The sequence below is a fragment of the Nerophis ophidion genome, linkage group LG02 (assembly GCF_033978795.1).
Source record: "Nerophis ophidion isolate RoL-2023_Sa linkage group LG02, RoL_Noph_v1.0, whole genome shotgun sequence".
NCBI lineage: Eukaryota > Metazoa > Chordata > Actinopteri > Syngnathiformes > Syngnathidae > Nerophis > Nerophis ophidion.
The window spans coordinates 80,873,867-80,897,782 of NC_084612.1; positions in this window are offsets into that span (position 1 = coordinate 80,873,867).

Genomic DNA, 23,916 nt, shown 5'->3' on the forward strand with positions numbered 1-23,916 from the left:
ATGGCTTTTAAAAAGAAAAAAACACACTTTTAGGTTAGAAATATTGCGTAAAAACATTAAAATATATTTTAACAGGTGTACATTGATGTATCATGGCTTGAAAAAAGAAAAAAAAGTCACTTTTACACAAAAAATTGCGTAAAAACATAAAAATACTTTTTAATAGTTGTACATGGCTTTTGAAATGAAAAAAAAACATTTTAGTTTAGAAATATTGCGTAAAAACATTAAAATATATTTTAACAGGTGTACATAGATGTATCATGGCTTTTAAAAAGAAAAAATAAGTCACTTTTACACAAAAAAATGCGTGAAAACTTTAAAATACTTTTTAATAGGTGTACATTAATGTATAATAGCTTTTAAAAAGAAAATAACACACTTTTAGATTAAAAATATTGCGTAAAAACATTAAAATATATTTTAACAGGTGTATATCAATATATCATGGCTTTTAAAAAGAAAAGAACACACTTTTAGATTAGGAATATTGCGTAAAAACTTTAAAATATATTTTAACAGGTGTACATAGAAGTATCATGGCTTTTAAAAAGACAAAAAAGTCACTTTTACAAAAAAATTTGCGTAAAAACATTAAAATACTTTTTAATAGGTGTACATCAATGTATAATGGCTTTTAAAAAGAAAAGAACACACTTTTAGATTAAAAATATTGCGTAAAAACATCAAAATACTTTTTAGTAGTTGTAGATTAATGTAACATGGCTTTTAAAAAGAAAAAAACACACTTTTATATTATAAATATTGCGTAAAAACATAAAAATATCTTTTAACAGGTGTACATCGATAAATAATGGCTTTTAAAAAGAAAAGAAAAGTCACTTTTACACAAAAAAATTGCGTAAAAACATAAAAATACTTTTTAATAGATGGACATCAATGTATAATGGCTTTTAAAAAGAAAAAAACACACTTTTGGATTAGAAATATTGCGTAAAAACATTAAAATATATTTTAACAGGTGTACATCGATGTATCAGGGCTTTTAAAAAGAAACAAAAAGTCACTTTTACACCAAAAAATTGCGTAAAAACATTAAAATACATTTTAACAGGTGTACATCGATAAATCATGGCTTTTAAAAAGACAAAAAGTCACTTTTACACAAAAAAATGCGTAAAAACATTACAATACTTTTTAATAGTTGTACATCAATGATTAATGGCTTTTAAAAAGAAAAAAACACTTTTAGATTAGAAAGATTGCATAAAAACATTAAAATATATTTTAACAGGTGTACATTGATGTAACATGGCTTTTAAAAAGAAAAAAAGTCACTTTTGAACAAAAAAAATGCATAAAAACACTTAAATATACTTTAATATGTGGACATCGATGTAATATGGACTTTACAAAGAAAACAACTATTTTAGATTAGAAATATTGCGTGAAAACATGAAAATAGATTTTAATAAGTTAAAATCAATGTAACATGTTTTTTGACATGCGACCGTTACTTTTCAGAGGCGGTATAGTACCGAATATTAGGATCGCAGTACTACACCGTACAACCCGAGTATAAACACACCAAAGTAGCCAAAAACTGCTATGAGTTCAAGTGTGAAAGGTACCAATCCCAGTCAGGATCAGGTCACATGACCTGGTCAGGATCAGGTCACATGACCTGGTCTTCAGTGGTCTGCGGAGTCTTAAACTGATCCTGCGGTGTGTTTAAAGTCTTACATCTCGTCTCATCGCCTTAACGACTTCCATAAATCATGACTAATAACATTCAAAGCTGCCGCTCGCCATCTGCATGCTTGTAATCGCCGCCGTCAATCTTTGGCGTCGGCTCTGACCGCCAAGCCGTGTCCGTCTTAACTGATCCCGTCCAGGAGCGGACAGGGTTCACTTTTTTATTTTTTATTTTTTTCAATCTGATTTTTGACTGTTTACACTGCAAATGTGATATTTTTTTTTTCAGACTCAAGTGTATTTGGTAAATCCCAAATAAGTTTCTCAACTTGTTTAAGTCGGCGTCCACGTTAACCCTTCTAAAGTACATCAAAGAGACTTGTTTATTTTGGCTATTTACCCACATTAAAGCATCTGGGTCGAAATGACCCGCAACATCATCTTTGTATACAAACTCTGCAAGACATTCCACTACTCAACAAAGTGTCCAGAAGCTTTAATGTGGGTAAATAGCCAAAATAAACAAGTCTCTTTGATGTCCTTTTTACTTTGATGTACAATTGTTTGTATTTTGATTGCCTCTGAGACCCAGAGCCAGGTGTGTGAAGAGAAGGAACTTTCTCACACTTGTCCTTGTCTCCTCAGATGTCATCCTTCTGGAGCTCATTTTTCCTGAGTTTGTCAAAGAGATGACATGAGAACAGTGACAAGGACAAGTTTGCGAAAGTTCCCTCTCTTCACACACCTGGCTCTGGGTCTCAGAGGCAATCAAAATACAAAATACAAACAATTGTACATCAAAGTAAAAAGTACATCAAAGAGACTTGTTTATTTTGGCTATTTACCCACATTAAAGCATCTGGGTCAAAATGACCCGCAACATCATCTTTGTATACAAACTCTGCAAGACATTCCACTACTCAACAAAGTGTCCAGAAGCTTTAATGTGGGTAAATAGCCAAAATAAACAAGTCTCTTTGATGTCCTTTTTACTTTGATGTACAATTGTTTGTATTTTGATTGCCTCTGAGACCCAGAGCCAGGTGTGTGAAGAGAGGGAACTTTCTAACACCTGTCCTTGTCTCCTCAGATGTCATCCTTCTGGCGCTCATTTTTGGTGAGTTTGTCAAAGAGATGACATGAGAACAGTGACAAGGACACGTTTGAGAAAGTTCCCTCTCTTCACACACCTGGCTCTGGGTCTCAGAGGCAATCAAAATACAAACAATTGTTCATCAAAGTAAAAAGTACATCAAAGAGACTTGTTTATTTTGGCTATTTGCCCACATTAAAGCATCTGGGTCAAAATGACCCACAACATCATCTTTGTATACAAACTCTGCAAGACATTCCACTACTCAACAAAGTGTCCAGATGCTTTTTTTTTTAGGAAAAGTCACCAGATATCAGCAAGAAAAAGAAAGGATAACCAGTACTTTGATCAACACAATAACTGAAATGGGTCAAATTGACCCTTAACATAATACAATTGGAATAAAAAATTTATTGTATGTCACTTTTCTAAATGTTTATATAACCTAAAATACATTTTTTATTGGTTTTACTGTTTTCTTGACTGTTTTGAGTGCATTTACACAGTGCGGGTCAAAACGACCCGCAACATAATCAATGTCATTTTTTTCCAACATAATACAAGGGATGGTAAAAGTAGAAGTTCCCTAACCGGGAATCAAACTTGGACCATGGCGGTGAAAGCGCCGAATCCTAACCACTAGACCAGATTTTTTTTTATTTATATTTATTTATCATAATTTTTTTTTTGTCATGAAAAAGGGAGTTTTTTTGGTTTAGTGCACTAATTGTAAGTGTATCTTGTGTTTTTATGTTGATTTAATCAAATAAAAAAAAAATAAAAAAAATTTGAAAAAATTATTCCGTGGCCCGAAACACGGAGCCTACATAAGGGCAAGGAAAAACTCACCCCAGTGGGACGTTGGAGAAACCTTGGAGAGGACCGCATATGTGGGCAACCCCCCCCCCCAATTGCATCATATGACGATACCACACCATACCGGGCGGTATAGCTCGGTTGGTAGAGTGGCCGTGCCAGCAACTTGCGGGTTGCAAGTTCGATTCCCACTTCCGCCATCTTAGTCACTGCCGTTGTGTCCTTGGGCAAGACACTTTACCCACCTGCTCCCAGTGCCACCCACACTGCTTTAAATCAATGTTCATTCATCAATCAATGTTCATTTATATAGCCCTAAATCACTAGTGTCTCAAAGGGCTGCACAAACCACTACCACATCCTCGGTAGGCCCACATAAGGGCAAGGAAAACTCACACCCAGTGGGACGTCGGTGACAATGAGGACTATGAGAACCTTGGAGAGGACCACATATGTGGGCAACCCCCACCCCCATCTGTGCTGAAGGAAGATAAGGAAGATTTCTATAAACAAGTTATCGATTCTTTTGTTTAGAAGGAACTGTGCATGGACTTCATTTCTAAGTAAAGGTAAGACCATAACGTTTTTGTTTTTTTTTGTTATTAAATGTGCTTTTCGCGATGGTATCCTTACTTCACGCTCAAATTGTTTTACCGCATGCCTTTGGTAAGTGTCGGAGTGAGAAGAGGTTTTAAAATAATTAGCGCATGCTTACTTTTACCGCATGTTTTTGGTAAGCGCAGGAGTGAGAAGAGGCTTTAAATCAATTCGATATCGGGTTTCACTATGTAAAGCGCTTTGAGTCACTAGAGAAAAGCGCTATATAAATATAATTCACTTCACTGCCAGTTATTAAAAAAAAATGAATGAATAAAATATTCAGTTTTTATGATTATTTATTCATTTGTGTGAAAAGTGATTACAACAATTTATATATGAATAATTTAAAATATTAAAATGATAAAAACTACATTGGTAGATATAAAGGTCTGCACTTCTTAAAATCGCCCGTTGGGTTCCAGGAACTATAAAAGATTTATTTTGGCGGCGGCGACGACTCGGAGGGCGACTTCCCGCACGTCAATATGCAAATCTGCGTCGAGGCTTTGTTTTTTTTTTTTTATTAAATGTGCTTTTCGCGATGGTATCCTTACTTCACGCTCAAATTTTTTACCGCATGCCTTTGGTAAGTGTCGGAGTGAGAAGAGGTTTTAAAATAATTAACGCATGCTTACTTTTACCGCATGTCTTTGGTAAGCGCAGGAGTGAGTAGAGGCTTTAAATTAATTAGATATCGGGTTTCACTATGTAAAGCGCTTTGAGTCACTAGAGAAAAGCGCTATATAAATATAATTCACTTCACTGCCAGTTATTAAAAAAAAAATGAATGAATAAAATATTCAGTATGTATGATTATTTATTTATTTGTGTGAAAAGTGATTACAACAATTTATATATGAATAATTTAAAATATAAAAATTATAAAAACTATATTGGTAAATATAAAGGTCTGCACTTCTTAAAATTGGGTTCCAGGAACTATAAAAGATTTATTTTGGCGGGGGCGACGACTTGGAGGGCGACTTCCCACGCGTCAATATGCAAATCTGCGTCGAGGCTTTGTTTTTTTTTTTTTTTATTAAATGTGCTTTTCGCGATGGTATCCTTACTTCACGCTCAAATTTTTTTACCGCATGCCTTTGGTAAGTGTCGGAGTGAGAAGAGGTTTTAAAATAATTAGCGCATGCTTACTTTTACCGCATGTCTTTGGTAAGCGCAGGAGTGAGAAGAGGCTTTAAATTAATTCGATATCGGGTTTCACTATGTAAAGCGCTTTGAGTCACTAGAGAAAAGCGCTATATAAATATAATTCACTTCACTGCCAGTTATTAAAAAAAAAATAATGAATGAATAAAATATTCAGTTTTTATGATTATTTATTTATTTGTGTGAAAAGTGATTACAACAATTTATATATGAATAATTTAAAATATTAAAATGATAAAAACTACATTGGTAAATATAAAGGTCTGCACTTCTTAAAATTGGGTTCCAGGAACTATAAAAGATTTATTTTGGCGGGGGCGACGACTCGGAGCGTGACTTCCTGTGCGTCAATATGCAAATCTGCGTCGAGGCTTTGTTCCTCCCCCAAAAATGAAAGCAGGTGGCGCCTCTCCGGCGGCGCCGCTGATTACCGCCGCCTTTTCTTAGCGAGCGGCGAACAGGCTCCGAGTTGATTGATAATGACGGCAATTAAACGACAGTAAGGTGAGAGGAACCTGCGGGGACCGAATTTACTCTTGATTGTTCCATTTAAACACACGTCAGAAAGCAACACAAACAACGTCCTCTGCGGCGACACACACACACACACACATACACACACACACCCAAGTGATTTATTTTAAGAGCGCAAGACTTGCATTTAGTGGATCTGGCAGCGGGTAATAAATCCTCATCACGTCTGGTCCATCCTGTTAGCGTCTTCTCTGCCGGTGACAACTTTTTAATAAGGCGCGTGCGCTCCGCTACATGTACTTGACATTTACTAGCCCGCCCTCCCTGTCCGTCAGCGCACCGGGGAACCCTCGGTGAGGAATGGTAATTAGGGTTGTAACTGAATAAAACAGGGGATTCGTTCGTCGTGAGGGTTTTACTCGGTACGAGTCCTCACACGGTCTCTACGCGGTCTCCGCACGGTCCTAGCTTGGTCCTCACAGGGTCCTCACACGGTCCTAACATGGTCCTCACACGGTCTCTACGCAGTCTCCGCACGATCCTAGCTTGGTTCTCACACAGTCCTCACACAATCCTAACATGGTCCTTACACGGTCCGAGCATGGTCCTTACACGGTCCAAACATGTTCCTCACACAGTCCGAGCATGGTCCTTACACGGTCCTAACATGGACCTCACACAGTCCGAGCATGGTATTTACATGGTCCTCACACAGTCTCTACGCAGTCTCCGCACGATCCTAGCTTGGTTCTCACACAGTCCTCACACAATCCTAACATGGTCCTTACACGGTCCGAGCATGGTCCTTACACGGTCCTCACACGGTTCTAACATGGTCCTCACACGGGTCCTAGCATGGTACTCACACAGTCCTCACACGGTCCTAACATGGTCCTCACAAAGTCCTAACATGGTCCTCACACGGTCTTAGCATGGTACTCACACAGTCCTAACATGGTCCTCACACGGTCTCTACGCAGTCTCCGCAAGATCCTAGCTTGGTTCTCACACGGTCCTCACACGGTTCTAGCATGGTACTCACACAGACCTCACACAGTCATAACATGGTCCTCACACACTCCGAGCATGGTCCTTGCACGGTCCTCACACGGTCCCAACATGATGTTCAGACGGTCCTAGCATGGTACTCACACGGTCCTAACATGGTACTCACACAGTCCTCACACGGTCCTAACATGGTATTCACACAGTCCTCACACGGTCCTAACATGGTATTCACACAGTCCTCACACGGTCCTAACATGGTATTCACACAGTCCTCACACGGTCCTAACATGGTATTCACACAGTCCTCACACGGTCCTAGCATGGTACTCACACAGTCCTCACACGGTCCTAGCATGGTACTCACACAGTCCTCACACGGTCCTAACATGGTATTCACACAGTCCTCACACGGTCCTAGCATGGTACTCATACAGTCCTCCACGGTCCTAACATGGTCCTCACACAGTCCGAGCACGGTCCTAACATGGTACTCACACGGTCCTAACATGGTACTCACACGGTCCTAACATGGTACTCACACAGTCCTCACACGGTCCTAACATGGTATTCACACAGTCCTCACACGGTCCTAACATGGTATTCACACAGTCCTCACACGGTCCTAACATGGTATTCACACAGTCCTCACACGGTCCTAACATGGTATTCACACAGTCCTCACACGGTCCTAACATGGTATTCACACAGTCCTCACACGGTCCTAACATGGTATTCACACAGTCCTCACACGGTCCTAGCATGGTACTCACACAGTCCTCACACGGTCCTAACATGGTATTCACACAGTCCTCACACGGTCCTAGCATGGTACTCATACAGTCCTCCACGGTCCTAACATGGTCCTCACACAGTCCGAGCACGGTCCTAACATGGTCCTCACACAGTCCGAGCACGGTCCTTACACGGTCCTAACATGGTACTCACACAGTCCTCACACGGTCCTAACATGGTACTCACACGGTCCTAACATGGTACTCACACAGTCCTCACATGGTACTCACACAGTCCTCACACGGTCCGAGCATGGTCCTCACACGGTCCTAGCATGGTACTCATACTGTCCTCCACGGTCCTAACATGGTCCTCACACAGTCTGAGCACGGTCATTACACGGTCCTAACATGGTACTCACACAGTCCTCCACGGTCCTAACATGGTCCTCACACGGTCCTAACATGGTCCTCACACAGTCCGAGTACGGTCCTAACATGGTCCTCACACGGTCTCTACGCAGTCTCCGCACGAGCTTAGTGTGGTTCTCACCAATCCTCACACGGTCCTAACATGGTCCTCACACACTCCGAGCATAGTCCTTACACGATCCTCACACGGTCCCAACATGATCTTCACACGGTCCGAGTAAGGTCCTCACACGGTCCTAGCATGGTACTCACACAATCCGCACACGGTCCTCACATGCTCCTAACATGGTCCTCACACGGTCCTAACATGGTCCTCACACGGTCCTAACATGGTCCTCACACAGTCCTAACATGATGTTCAGACGGTCCTAGCATGGTACTCACACGGTCCTAACATGGTACTCACACAGTCCTCACACGGTCCTAACATGGTATTCACACAGTCCTCACACGGTCCTAACATGGTATTCACACAGTCCTCACACGGTCCTAACATGGTATTCACACAGTCCTCACACGGTCCTAGCATGGTACTCACACAGTCCTCACACGGTCCTAACATGGTATTCACACAGTCCTCACACGGTCCTAGCATGGTACTCATACAGTCCTCCACGGTCCTAACATGGTCCTCACACAGTCCGAGCACGGTCCTAACATGGTACTCACACGGTCCTAACATGGTACTCACACGGTCCTAACATGGTACTCACACAGTCCTCACACGGTCCTAACATGGTATTCACACAGTCCTCACACGGTCCTAACATGGTATTCACACAGTCCTCACACGGTCCTAACATGGTATTCACACAGTCCTCACACGGTCCTAACATGGTATTCACACAGTCCTCACACGGTCCTAACATGGTATTCACACAGTCCTCACACGGTCCTAACATGGTATTCACACAGTCCTCACACGGTCCTAACATGGTATTCACACAGTCCTCACACGGTCCTAGCATGGTACTCACACAGTCCTCACACGGTCCTAACATGGTATTCACACAGTCCTCACACAGTCCTAGCATGGTACTCATACAGTCCTCCACGGTCCTAACATGGTCCTCACACAGTCCGAGCACGGTCCTAACATGGTCCTCACACAGTCCGAGCACGGTCCTAACATGGTACTCACACGGTCCTAACATGGTACTCACACAGTCCTCACATGGTACTCACACAGTCCTTACACGGTCCTAACATGGTACTCACACAGTCCTCACACGGTCCTAACATGGTACTCACACGGTCCTAACATGGTACTCACACAGTCCTCACATGGTACTCACACAGTCCTCACACGGTCCGAGCATGGTCCTCACACGGTCCTAGCATGGTACTCATACTGTCCTCCACGGTCCTAACATGGTCCTCACACAGTCTGAGCACGGTCATTACACGGTCCTAACATGGTACTCACACAGTCCTCCACGGTCCTAACATGGTCCTCACACGGTCCTAACATGGTCCTCACACAGTCCGAGTACGGTCCTAACATGGTCCTCACACGGTCTCTACGCAGTCTCCGCACGAGCTTAGTGTGGTTCTCACCAATCCTCACACGGTCCTAACATGGTCCTCACACACTCCGAGCATAGTCCTTACACGATCCTCACACGGTCCCAACATGATCTTCACACGGTCCGAGTAAGGTCCTCACACGGTCCTAGCATGGTACTCACACAATCCGCACACGGTCCTCACATGCTCCTAACATGGTCCTCACACGGTCCTAACATGGTCCTAGCATGGTCCTTACACAGTCCTAACATGGTCCTCACACGGTCCTAACATGGTCCTCACACGGTCCTAACATGGTCCTCACACGGTCCTAACATGGTCCTCACACAGTCCTAACATGGTCCTCACACAGTCCTAACATGGTCCTCACACGGTCCTAACATGGTTCTCACACAGTCCTAACATGGTCCTCACACAGTCCTAACATGGTCCTCACACGGTCCTAACATGGTCCTAACATGGTCCTCACACGGTCCTCACACAGTCCTAGCATGGTACTCACACTGTCCTAACATGGTCCTCACACGGTCCTAACATGGTCCTCACACAGTCCTAGCATGGTTCTCACACGGTCTTAACATGGTCCTCACACAGTCCTAACATGGTCCTCACACAGTCCTAGCATGGTACTCACACTGTCCTAACATGGTCCTCACACGGTCCTAACATGGTCCTCACACAGTCCTAGCATGGTACTCACACTGTCCTAACATGGTCCTCACACGGTCCTAACATGGTCCTCACACAGTCCTAACATGGTTCTCACACAGTCCTAACATGGTCCTCACACAGTCCTAACATGGTCCTCACACGGTCCTAACATGGTCCTCACACAGTCCTAACATGGTCCTCACACGGTCCTCACACAGTCCTAGCATGGTACTCACACTGTCCTAACATGGTCCTCACACGGTCCTAGCATGGTCCTTACACAGTCCTAACATGGTCCTCACACGGTCCTAACATGGTCCTCACACGGTCCTAACATGGTCCTCACACGGTCCTAACATGGTCCTCACACAGTCCTAACATGGTCCTCACACAGTCCTAACATGGTCCTCACACGGTCCTAACATGGTTCTCACACAGTCCTAACATGGTCCTCACACAGTCCTAACATGGTCCTCACACGGTCCTAACATGGTCCTCACACAGTCCTAACATGGTCCTCACACGGTCCTCACACAGTCCTAGCATGGTACTCACACTGTCCTAACATGGTCCTCACACGGTCCTAACATGGTCCTCACACAGTCCTAGCATGGTTCTCACACGGTCTTAACATGGTCCTCACACAGTCCTCACACAGTCCCTACACAGTCCCCACACGGTCCTAACATGGTCCTTTTGAATTCTACATTCAAAAGGTAACAACAGCAGAGTGCTCATGTCATATAGATGATCTTTGAGTATAATTTCGCACGAAATAGTTAAAAACAGCTCTGTCGTATAGAGGATACTAGAGTAGAACTTTACAGTAAATAGTTATTGGAAGAACCCTCCTCTCATATTGATGATCTTTGAGTACAATTTTACAGAAGAGCCTTCCTGTCATATAGAGGATCTTTGTTAGAACTTCAACACAAATGCTCGTGGCGACGTCGTTAACGTTAAGCTAAGAAAAGGTAAGACGATAATCGTGTCCATTTAGTGGCGTCGTTAGCGGTGTGCACAAGCACGTTTCCTCTCAGCGTCGGTAGTCCTTCCTCCGGAGAGCCGCTGGGGTCTGCGTGTCAGCCTGCGTCTCCGAGGAGCAAAGTAAATGAAGCCTGAAAACGGGAGAACAGCGCCATCTTTGCATCTCGGGGGGACATTAAGGCCGGCGTCAGTAATGTGCAAAACAAATGGAGGCATGCAGAAAAAAGCCCCTAAGACCTCCGACGCTCTGCCGCCGCCATCAATCTCCACACCCCAACGTGGACCCGAGACACAAAGAAGGACTTTTTTTTTATGGCTTGTTTTTACAGACTTGACTCGCCGAATTGTTAAATGTTAAAGCAATTAGGAAGGCTTTCTGCGGCCTTCAACGTCTGGTAAGTGGAGAGTAATGGTGCGGATTATTCTAATAGAGACGGATCGCGCCGCAGAACCAAAGAACCGGGGGTCGGAGGGGGGCGGGAGGGACTTTTTCAACGGACGATACGGCTTGGAATTTCCATGTCAAACCCCCAAAAAAAGAACTAATGCTAATATTAAAAGCAGCTTTATTGGACATTTTTTAATGAAGTGGTCAAACAAAATTATGTTTTCTCAGATTTGAAAAGCTTGATTGTCATGGTCCACATTCTGGTTTTGTTTCTGTTTTATTATCATCCTGTGTTGCATTCAACGTCTTTGGTTCCCGGTGGCACTTCCTGTTTGGTTTTCTGTCGTCAGGGTAACTCATTCAGTGTCACCTGATTCTGGTTGGTCGTCACGCACCTGACTCGATTAGTTATCTCCTTATTTAAGACCGCCCTTTTTTTACATTCGGGCTCGGACTATAGTTTGCTACACGCAACAAGTGACATCGATCTTCCCGCATTGTGGTAACTATCTTTTATTCACCCTATTAGCTTCCATGCTATTTTGTTTGTTTACTTGTCCCGAGTTTATATACTAGCGCTTTCAGTTCATTCAAGCTTCCACGCTGGTTCTGTTTTTTTTTGTCTTTAGTGCCTATGTGCCAGTATTTCTGTTATTAGTTTGTTTTTGTAGTTAGGAATAAATCATCATTCCTACCTTAACGCTGTGTTCCATCTCTGCTGCACCACGAGAACGCAAACAAACGCCACGATGCCACCCAGACGTCACATTGATGTTCCAAAACGGCATAGCTCGGTTGGTAGAGCAGCCGTGTCAGCAAATTGAGGGTTGCAGGTTCGATTCCCACTTGTGCCATCCTAGTCACTGCCGTTGTGTCCTTGGGCAAGACACTTTACCCACCTGCTCCCAGTGCGCCCCACACTGGTTTAAATGTAACTTAGATATTGGGGTGTCACTATGTAAAGCGCTTTGAGTCACTTGAGAAAAGCGCTATATAAATATAATTCACTTCACTTCAAAAGACACAGCTCACGTTCGTAAGGAAGTATGGAAGAAATGCGCGTTTTTTTTTTTTTTACATATTGGAAGGGGAGAACATTTGGTCGCTCAAAGCGCTTTGACACTATTTCCACGTGAATTATGTTTTTATATAGCGCTTTTCTCTAGTGACTTAAAGCGCTTTACATAGTGAAACCCCATATCTAAGTTAATTTTAAAGCAGTGTGGGTGGCACTGGGAGCAGGTGGGTAAAGTGTCCAGCCCAAGGACACAACAGCAGTGACTAGGATGGCGGAAGCAGGAATCGAACCTGCAACCCTCTACCAAACGAGCTATGCCGCCCCATTCACACACTGATGGCGATTACCAACTGTGGTCGGTCCACCTCTTGCAGGAGTGGGGTGTGCACAGCCTGGCCTTGATGCCATCGGGAGGTGAGTAGATTGCCCAGCTGGGCCTGATTATCTAATCAAGATAATCAGGTGTTTAGATAGTATTATTAGATAGATTAATTAATTGAATATTAATATATTAATTCATAAATAATAGATTATTATTAACATTTATATCAATGGTCCCCAACCACCGGACCACGGACCGGTACGGATTTGTACCGGGACGCACAAAAAATATTAAATTTTTTTTAAAATATTAAATCAACATAAAAACACAAAATATACATTATATACCAATATATATCAATACACATTTAGTATGTTTTATCTTCCAAGCTCTCACTGACGGAAGGAGGTTTTGGCTCAAAATCTCACGATACATGGCCCCATTCCTTCTTTCTTTAAAACGGATCAATCGTCCTGTCCCCTTAGCAGAAAAACAGCCCCAAAGCATGATGTTTCCACCTCCATGCTTCACAGTAGATATGGTGTTCTTGGGATGCAACTCAGTATTCTTCTTCCTCCAAACACGACCAGTTGAGTTCATACCAAAAAGTTCTATTTTGGTTTCATCTGACCACATGATATTCTCCCAATCCTCTGCTGTATCATTCATTTAAAAAAAAAAAAATATCAATACAGTCTGCAGGAATACAGTCCCTAAGCACACATGATTGTATTTCTTTATGAAAAAAAAACAAACAAACAACATAGTTCACTCTCGTAGTAAGCATCCCGTCTTTGGCTTCCCTCCCGCGTTTTTAAAGTTAAAGTAAAGTTAAAGTACCAATGGTTGTCACACACACACTAAGTGTGGTGAAATTTGTCCTCTGCATTTAAACTAATCCCCTTAATCACCCAATGGGAGGTGAGGGGAGCAGTGAGCAGCAGCAGTGCCGCGCCTGGGAATCATTTATGGTGATTCAACCCCCAATTCCAACCCTTGATGCTGAGTGCCAAGCAGGGAGGCAATGGCTCCCATTTTAATAGTCTTTGGTATGACTCGGCTGGGGTTTGAACTCACAACATACCGATCTCAGGGCGGACAGTCTAACCACTAGGCCACTGAGTAGGTCTGTGCCTCCCCTGTTTCTCTGTCTTATGTCCTTTGTAGTCCCCTGTCCCCCGTGATCGAGCTGTGTGCCTCGACTTCCCTCTGTAATCCGGACTGCCTTCCTCGATCCTCGACCCCTGCATGGACACGGACCTCGTTGCTTCTCTCCAGCCCCCGACCGCTTGCCTGCCCACGGTCTGCCTTCTCGCCTCGCCCCTTTGGTCTGACGAAGGATTAGTCCAACTTGCACATGATTAATTCTACACATACATTAGGGCGGTATAGCTCGGTTGGTAGAGCGGCCGTGCCAGCAACTTGAGGGTTCCAGGTTTGATCCCCGCTTCCGCCATCCCAGTCACTGCCGTTGTGTCCTTGGGCAAGGCACTTTACCCACCTGCTCCCAGTGCCACCCACACTGGTTTAAATGTAACTTAGATATTGGGTTTCACTACGTAAAGCGCTTTGAGTCCCTGGAGAAAAGCGCTATATAAATATGATTCACTTGCACCTGTCACTTAAATTTCAAATGTTAAAGTAAAGTGGGCCCTGCGATGAGGTGGCGACTTGTCCAGGGTGTACCCTGCCTTCCGCCCGATTGTAGCTGAGATAGGCGCCAGCGCCCCCCGCGACCTCAAAAGGGAATAAGCGGTAGAAAATGGATGGATGGATGGATGGATAAAGTAAAGTGTCTTGTCACACACTAGGTGTGGCGAAATTATTTTCTGCATTTGACCCATCACCTTTGATCACCCCCTGGGAAGCGAGGGGAGTAGTGAGCAGCAGCGATGGCCGCGCCCGGGAATCATTTATAGTGATTTAACCCCCAATTCCAACCCTTGATGCCGAGTGCCAAGCAGGGAGGCAACGGGTCCCATTTTTATAGTCTTTGGTATGACCCGGTCGGGGTTTGAACTCACAACCTACCGATCTCAGGGCGGACACTCTAACCATTAGGCCACTGAGTAGGTTAGAGGCTAGAGTAGCATACACATCCCATCAAGAAACCTATTGACCTGATTCCTGCCGGGGTGTCGTCTCCTTCCCCCGCAGCGCGTAACAATCAGTGTGTAAAGGATATCACCACATGGGCTCAGGAGCACTTCAGAAAACCACTGTCCGTAACTACAGTTTGTCGCTACATCTGTAAGTGCGAGTTAAAACTCTACTATGCAAAGCCATTTACTAAGTAGAGCCTTTGGACTCCCCCAAGGCTGCCCTTTGTCACTGATTCTGTTCATAACTTTTATGGACAGAATTTCTAGGCGCAGTCAGAGCGTTGAGGGGATCCGGTTCGGAGGCCGCAGGATCAGGTCTCTGCTTTTTTGCAGACGATGTGGTCCTGATGGCCTCATCTGGCCAGGATCTTCAGCTCTCAGTGGATCGGTTCGCGGCCGAGTGTGAAGCGACTGGGATGAGAATCAGCACCTCTACATGTGCTTTGTGGACTTGGAGAAGGCATTCGACCGTGTCCCTCGGGAAATCCTTTAGGGAGTGCTCAGAGAGTGTGGAGTATCGGACTGACTGATTGTGGTGGTTCGCTCCCTGTATGATCAGTGCCAGAACTTGGTCCGCATTGCCGGCAGTAAGTCGGACACGTTTCCAGTGAGGGTTGGACTCCGCCAAGGCTGCCCATGGTCACCGATTCTGTTCCTAACTGTTATGGACAGTATTTTTTTGGCGTAGTCAAAGCGTTGAAGGGATCCGGTTTGGTAGATGAAGGATTAGGTCTCTGCTTTTTGCAGACGATGTGGTCCTGATGGTCTCATCTGGCCAGGATCTTCAGCTCTCACTGGATCGGTTCGCAGCCGAGTGTGAACCGACTGGGTTGAGAATCAGCACCTCCAGGTTCGAGTCCATGGTTCTCGCCCGGAAAAGGGTCGAGTACCATCTCCGGGTTGGGAAGGAGACCCTGCCCCAAGTGGAGGAGTTTAAGTACCTCGGCGTCTTGTTCAAGAGTGAGGGAAGAGTGGATCGTGAGATCGACAGGCGGATCGGTGCGGCGTCTTCAGTAATGTGGACTCTGTATCGATCCGTTGTGGTGAAGAAGGAGCTGAGCCGGAAGGCAAAGCTCTCAATTTACCGGTCGATCTACGTTCCCATCCTCACCTATGGTCATGAGCTTTGGGTCATGACCGAAAGGATAAGATCACGGGTGCAAGCAGCCGAAATGAGTTTTGGGTCTCTCCCTTTAGAAATAAGGTGAGAAACTCTGCCAACCGGGAGGAGCTCAAAGTAAAACCCCTGCTCTTCCACATTGAGAGTAGCCAGATGAGGTGGTTCAGGCATCTGGTCAGGGTACGTCTGACCGGTAGGAGGCCACAGGGAAGACCCAGGACATGTTGGGAAGACTATGTCTCCCGGCTGGCCTGGGAAAACCTCGGGATTCCCTGGGAAGAGCTAGACAAAGTGGCTGGAGAGAGGAAAGTCTGGGCTTCCCTGGTTAGGCTGCTACCATGAATTGATTAACGTGGGCCCCGACATAAACAAGCTGAAAAACGGGTGTCACCATTTAGTGGTCAATTGTACAGAATATGTACTGTACCCTGCAATCTACTGATAATAAAAGTTTAAATCGATCAATCAATTAATCCCCCGCAACCTGACCTCGGATGAGAGGAAGAACATTGATGGATGGATGGATATGCAAAGACAAAGCCATTTATCAACAACACCCAGAAATGCCGCCGGCTAAGATGGACTGATGCATGTTGCGGCGCATGCGCAGTCCGCGTCTCCCTCCTGTGCGGGATCACCCAAAGGATCCGCTGACAGCCCGTTTCGACACGCCCCTGCCCGCGCTGGGAGCAGCACGCCCACGCAGCTACAAGCCTGCGGACGACCAGACAACCTGCACACCTGTGACTGATGGTCCTCTGACTGCATCACTCGTTCCCCAACTCCTTGCTCGCCCCTGGACTCTTACGCCTCTCTTTCGCCCCTGATCATCTGCCTTCCCCCCTGGACTTCCTTGTATCTCGTTCAACACTTTGGTAACACACACTTCAGTTAAATTCGACACAAAGTCTTACACCATACACACTCTTGAGTTTTGTCACACTTCATTTCCTTAGTTTATTTGTTAGTATTGTTGAGCACCGAATGTCCCTTTGGGACAGAGGACCCTATTGTATTTCTAAGGTTTTATTATTATTATACCGCCGCCTATTTGAGCTGTAATGTGACCCCCTTAACGTGCTTCAAAACTCACCAAATTTAACACACACATCAGGACTGGCAAAAATTGCGATCTAATCAAAAAACCAAAACCCAAAGTCTAAATTGCGCTCTAGCGCCCCCTAGGAAAAAAACACAGACAAAACTGCTTGTAACTTCCGTTAGGAATGTCGTAGAGACATTAAACAAAAACTTCTATGTAGGTCTGACTTAGACCTAGATTTCATACACTGACTCCCGTCAGCAAAAATCAACAGGAAGTTGGCGAAAACCCCTTCAAAACAAAAGTTTCCGAAAAAATGTCATTTTTGCCTCTTTGAGCTGTAATTTGACCCCTTAAGATGCTTCAAAACTCACCAAACTCGACACACACATCAGGACTGGTGAAAAATGCGATTTAATAAAAAACAAAACCCCAAAACTCAAAATTGCGCTCTAGCACCCCTTAAAAACTTTTTTGGTAAGAAAACACAGACAAAACTGCTTGTAACTCTCGGCAGGAATGTCGTAGAGACATCCATCCATCCATTTTCTACCGCTTATTCCCTTTCGCGGTCGCGGGGGGCGCTGGCGCCTATCTCAGCTATAATCGGGCGGAAGGCAGGGTACACCCTGGACAAGTCGCCACCTCATCGCAGGGCCAACACAGATAGACAGACAACATTCACACTCACATTCACACACTAGGGCCCATTTAGTGTTGCCAATCAACCTATCCCCAGGTGCATGTCATTGGAAGTGGGAGGAAGCCGGAGTACCCGGAGGGAACCCACGCATTCACGGGGAGAACATGCAAACTCCACACAGAAAGATCCCGAACCTGGATTTGAACCCAGGACTGCAGAACCTTCGTATTGTGAGGCAGACGCACTAACCCCTCTTCCACCGTGAAGCCCCATGTCGTAGAGGAGATAATGTTTGAAAAAAGGTGAAGGGTTTTTACAAAACTTGTCTCTACGACATGAAACAAAAACTTATATGTAGGTCTCACTTAGACCTACATTTTATTATTTACATTTTTCAGCAAAAATCAACAGGAAGTTGGCAACTACCCCTTCAAGACAAAAGTTTTGTAAAAACCCTTCACCTTTTTTCAAACATTAACTCCTCTGAGCGCGTTTGTTGTGTCGGCTTCAAACTCGCACAGGAAAGAGATTGAACCCTTCTGATTAAAAGTTGCGCAAAGAGTTTTTGCTCCGGTTTTGATTTTATGAGCCTTCAAAGATTTTCTGCGCTGATGCTGCTGCCGTCTCAAGATGGCCGCTTAAAAGCAGGAAGCACCAGCGTGACCACACAATGCAGAGAAGGTAGGTAGTGTGCAGGTAAATATATGTTGACCGGGTGAAAGAAGGAGGTACCAGTTCGACTCCAGGATACAGAGAAGGTGAGGTAATGTGCAGGTAAAGATATGTTGACTTGTTGAAAGAAGGAGGCACCAGTTTGACTCCAGGATACAGAGAAGGTGAGGTAATGTGCAGGTAAAGATATGATGTCTGGGTGATGGCAGGAAGCACCGGCCTGTATGGGTGAAAGAAAGAAGCACCAGTGTGACCCCAGGATGCAGGGAAGGTAGGTAATGTGCAGGTAAAGATATGTTGAATGGGTAGAGGCAGGAAACACCAGCAAAAGTCGGTCCCGTCCATCGCTGCTTGTTGTTATTATTGAACATAGTGTCCCCTAGTGTCAGTCTGCCGTCATCTCCCCTTATTTAAACCATCACATTTAAAAGTCTTCTGTGGTTTGACGAGTCCACATTTCAAATTGTTTCCGGAAACTGTGGCCATCGTGTCCTCCGGGACTAAAAAGAAAAGAACCATCCGGATTGTTGAAAAGCCGGACGTGTGATTGGTGGCCCCGTAGATTGCTCGGCGAGGAGCGCTACCCGTCCGTCTCCTCCAGATGCCAAACGGTCAGCGCACCTGGGCCGGGCCTCATTTGCCGGTTAATTGCATCTTCTAGTTGAGCTAAGGACCTGTCATCTGTTTCTGGGCTTTCATTTATCTTGCAAAATAACCCGGAGAAGGCGGGTTAAAGTAGCAAGTGCGCTCTCTCAACGCCGGCTATTTTTTTTCACCGCTTGTTTCGTGGCCGGCGTGAGGCAGGATTGGATTTGGGGAATTAATGCGGCCCGACCGAGAACATCAGGGACAATTAAGTGCAGCTATCTGGTTCAGCATCACATTCATCGCGGGTTGTCCAAAGCGCGGCCTAGGGACATCCGGAACCGCATTTTGGAAATGGGTTCAAGGAGAACATCTAATTATAGCTACAATGCTGACCAAGAATTTAAAGACCCCATAACTGTACGTCCACAATGCAGAAACTGTACATTTGTCTTGTTTATGCAACCAAACTAGAAAATGGATTAGAAATGTTGCAAGTCTTTTCATTGGTAAGTCTCCCCAACAATGGCGTGACCATATATGGGCGTGCTGCTAACTACTTGTGATTTCAACAGTTTGGAGGGAGAAAACTGACCAATATAAAGGCTTCTAATGTATACTGTTCAGAAGAGGCCCCGCCCACAAGATTGAGGTTGCGTCAAAACCAAAAAACAGGATTTGCAACCAAAAAAAAAGCTATTATCAAAGATATTTTGTAGCTTTTTTTTTTGTTGCAATTACAAAAAACGATTTGTAAACAAAACATTTTTTGCAACAAAATAAAAGACTTGTAACCAAAAACATTTCGGCTCCAAAATGTTTCGCAAAGTAAGGAACAATTTTGCGACAGAAAAAACCCAAACCAAATGATTTTCAACAGCAAAAAACAAAAACGATTTGTAACAGTAAAAACATTTTTATGAAAAAATAAAATAAAACGCTAATTGCAACTTAAAACATGAATTGTAATCAAAACATATTTGTAAGCAAGAAAGGATTTTCAATCCCCCCCCAAAATTATTTGTATCATGAAATACGAGTATTAAAATATAACAAAAAAAAAAAGCAAAATAATTTCTGACCAAAAAGATTTATAACCAAAAAATACTTTTTAAACCAAAACAAAAAACTATTGTCAACCCCCCCAAAATATAATCGGTAACAAAAAAAACATTTCGCAACCCCAAAAAATGATTTGCAACCAAAAAAGAAGGTTGTGACTAAAAATGGGAAATCCAAAAACTTACTGTCTTTTTGTTTGAAAATATTATTTTAACTAAACATTTTTATATGACGTTTACCATTTTTTGCTACATAAAAAAAATATCCATTTACCCCAAAATTATTTGCAACCAAAAAACAATTCGGAACCTAAAAACGATTTTGTAAGTAAAAAACTATGTGCAACGATAAAAAATATTTTTAACCAAAAACTGTATTTTAACCTAAAACAATTTGCAACCCAAAAAATTATTTTTCAACACCCCAAAAATATGATTGGTAACAAAAAAAAAAAAAACATATTTTGCAACCCACAAAAAGATTTTCAACCCAAAAAATGATTTGTGACTAAAAAGGTTAAATCCGACAACTTACTGTTTTTTGTTTGCCATTTTTTTCGCAACAAAAAAAAATTCATAACCCCAAAAAATGATATGAAACCAAAAAACAATTTGTCACCCAAAAACATTTTTTTTCAAGCAAAAAGTATTTGCGACTATAAAAAGATTTGTAACCAAAACGTATTTTTAACCCAAAAAACTATTTGCAACAAAAAACAAAACCAATTTTCAACACCCCAAAAATACTATTGGTAAAAAAAAAATAATAATAATTTTGCAACCTAAAAAATTATTTTCAACCCCAACAATTATTTGTGACTAAACATTTCAAATCAGATAACTTACTGTTTTTTGTTTGCCATTTTTTCGCAACAAAAAAAAAATATTCATAGCCCCAAAAAATTATTTGAAACCAAAAAACAATTTGTCACCTAAAAAAAAATTATTTTTTTTTAAGCAAAAAACTATTTGCGACTATAAAAAAGATTTGTAACCAAAACCTATTTTTAACCCAAAAAAATATTTGCAACAAAAAAAAAACAACAACTATTTTCAACACACCAAAAATAGTCTTGGTAACAAAAAAAAACTGATTTTGCAACCCCAAAAATTATTTTTGACTAAAAATGTAAAATCAGAAAACTTACTGTTTTTTTGTTAGAAAATATTATTTTGATTTAAAATATTTCTTTGCCATTTTTTTTGCATTGCATTTTTTTAACCCAAAAACAATTTTCAACGAAGAAACTAATTTGCTTTTATACATACATATATTTTACAGTTTTCAACATCTAAAAAATGCGATTGGTAACCAAAAAAAACACTTTGCAACTCAAAAAAATTATTTTTACCCCAAAAATTATTTTCTGACTAAAAATGTAAAATCAGAAAACTTATTGTTTTTGTTTGAAAATATTCTTTTAATTTCAAATATTTATTTGTTGTTTGCAATTTTCTTTGCAATGAAAAAAAAAGATTTGCAACTAAAAAACAATTTGTAACCTATGAAACGATTTTGTAAGCAAAAAGCGACCAAAAAATGACGTGTAACCCAAAAAATTATTTGAAACACCAAAAAACATAAGTAACTAAAAAACGATTAGCCACCACCCAAAATTATTTCAAACCAGAAAATTATTTTTAACTAATAAAACATTTTTAACCCCCCAAAATAAACATTTGTAACTAAAAAAATAATAAAAAAATTTAACCCCAAAACCCCGATTACAAGCAAACTAGCACAGGCAAAGAAAGACATGGAAATTAAAGTGTCCAACATGGACTTGGACTTGGATTGTTTCTTCGATGCAAAGAATGAAGGTACATTTTTATCTATATTCCAACAAAACTAAAAAAAAGGCAAACAAAGGGCGCTCACAAGGAGGTACAAATACTAGGCTACAAAATACAACCATGAAACAAAAACACTTGCATGGTGGCATAAAGAAACAAAACTTGCACTGAAGCATAAATACACAACTTACGTGGCGTGGACAAAAACGAACAGCATAGCAAGGCATGAAGAAGATGAATACGGGATGTCGGTAGGTGAAGTTGCCAGGACGAAGACAGAAACAGAATGGCTTAAATAATGACTGATAATGATTAACGAGTGTGAGAACTGAGGAGACAAGGTGGAAACTAATGAGTTACTAAGGAAACCAAGAAAACAACGAAGTGCAAACGCAAGAACTGAATGTCCAAAAACCAAAACATAACATGACCAAAACATGACATCCTAGGCAGGTGTGTTTTTAGTAAGAAAAAGGTGTGACACACTTAGGGAAGACAGAAGTGACCTGAAATAAAGACACAATCAGCGTTATTGTGTTGAAGGTAAAGTGTATTCCCACGGCGAACGCCGTCCCCGTTCCTGCTAATTATGCAAATGACACATTAACGAGGTGTAATTGTGAATTCATTAAACAGCGGGGATAAAGCGTTTTGAAGATGCTACTTCATCGTGGAAGGGTGAACGCGCTAATTGTTTAGCCGCCGACAAGTTTGGAGGGGCCGCGGCCGCCTCGTTACGACTGTTTACGCCTCTTAGACGGATGGCGGCCCCCTTTTTAACGAGCAGGAGGCAATTTACATGGCTGGCATCGTAAAACAACGGAAGGAACATCTCAAAATTTAACGCCGCCCCTTCTTATACACTCATTCTTAGCCGGAGCTTTGTCCTTGAAAAGCAATCTTCTCACGCAAAGGATCTTTGACCAACATTTTTTTTATGCAGGACAATCTTGAAACCAGTTTTATAAAACTTGTAGTGTAGTATGTTCTTAAAACCAGCAGAGCACTCCTGTTGCATAGACAATCTTTGACTAGGATCCTTACAGCAGCTCCTGTCTTACAGAGGATCTTTGATAAGTGTTGTGATGCATGACTTAGTTGTGTGAATGCCTTATGGCCCAAAGTGGATCTATTTATGTTTCTTCTTCTTTGTATTTTTGTCCGCCTATAACGCGCACAGACTTCAAAGTGTTCAGATCGTTCAGGAAATGCACCTTCAAGGTTACAGGTTGCATCAACGTTATCGCTTTTAGCAAATTTTAACGGTATTTCGCCCATTTTTCTTGCATTTGACTACTCATTCAACATTTTTTAACCATTCCACAATCAAAAGATTGGTCTTATTACGGACAATACAGCTGGATATTTTTCCGGGTTTTCACGTTTTTCCACAATATCGGACACAGTAATTACTATATATGTATATATATATATATATATATATATATATATATACATATATGTATATGTGTATATATATATATATATGTATGTATGTGTATATATATATATATATATATATAAATATATATATACATATATATACATCCATCCATCCATTTTACACCGCTTATTCCCTTTTTTTGGGGTCGTGAAGGGCACCTATCTCAGCTACAATCGGGCGGAAGGCGGTGTACACCCTGGACAAGTCGCCGGGCCAACAAAGATATACATATATATATATACACATATATATATACACATTATATATTATATATATATATATATATATATATATATATATATATATATATATATATAATGCACAAAAACATAAAAATAGCAATGAGCAAATTCAGAGCCAGGAATATCTCTTAAGCAACTAAAACAATAGTATTTTAAATAATAATACAATAAAATAAATAAAAATATGGCAAATTGAGCCACAATAACTTAACGGCACCATAGGCTCAATAGGCATTGATTGATTGATACTTTTATTAGTAGATTGCACAGTACAGTACATATTCCGTACAATTGACCACTAAATGGTAACACCCCAATAAGTTTTTTTAATGTAAATCAAT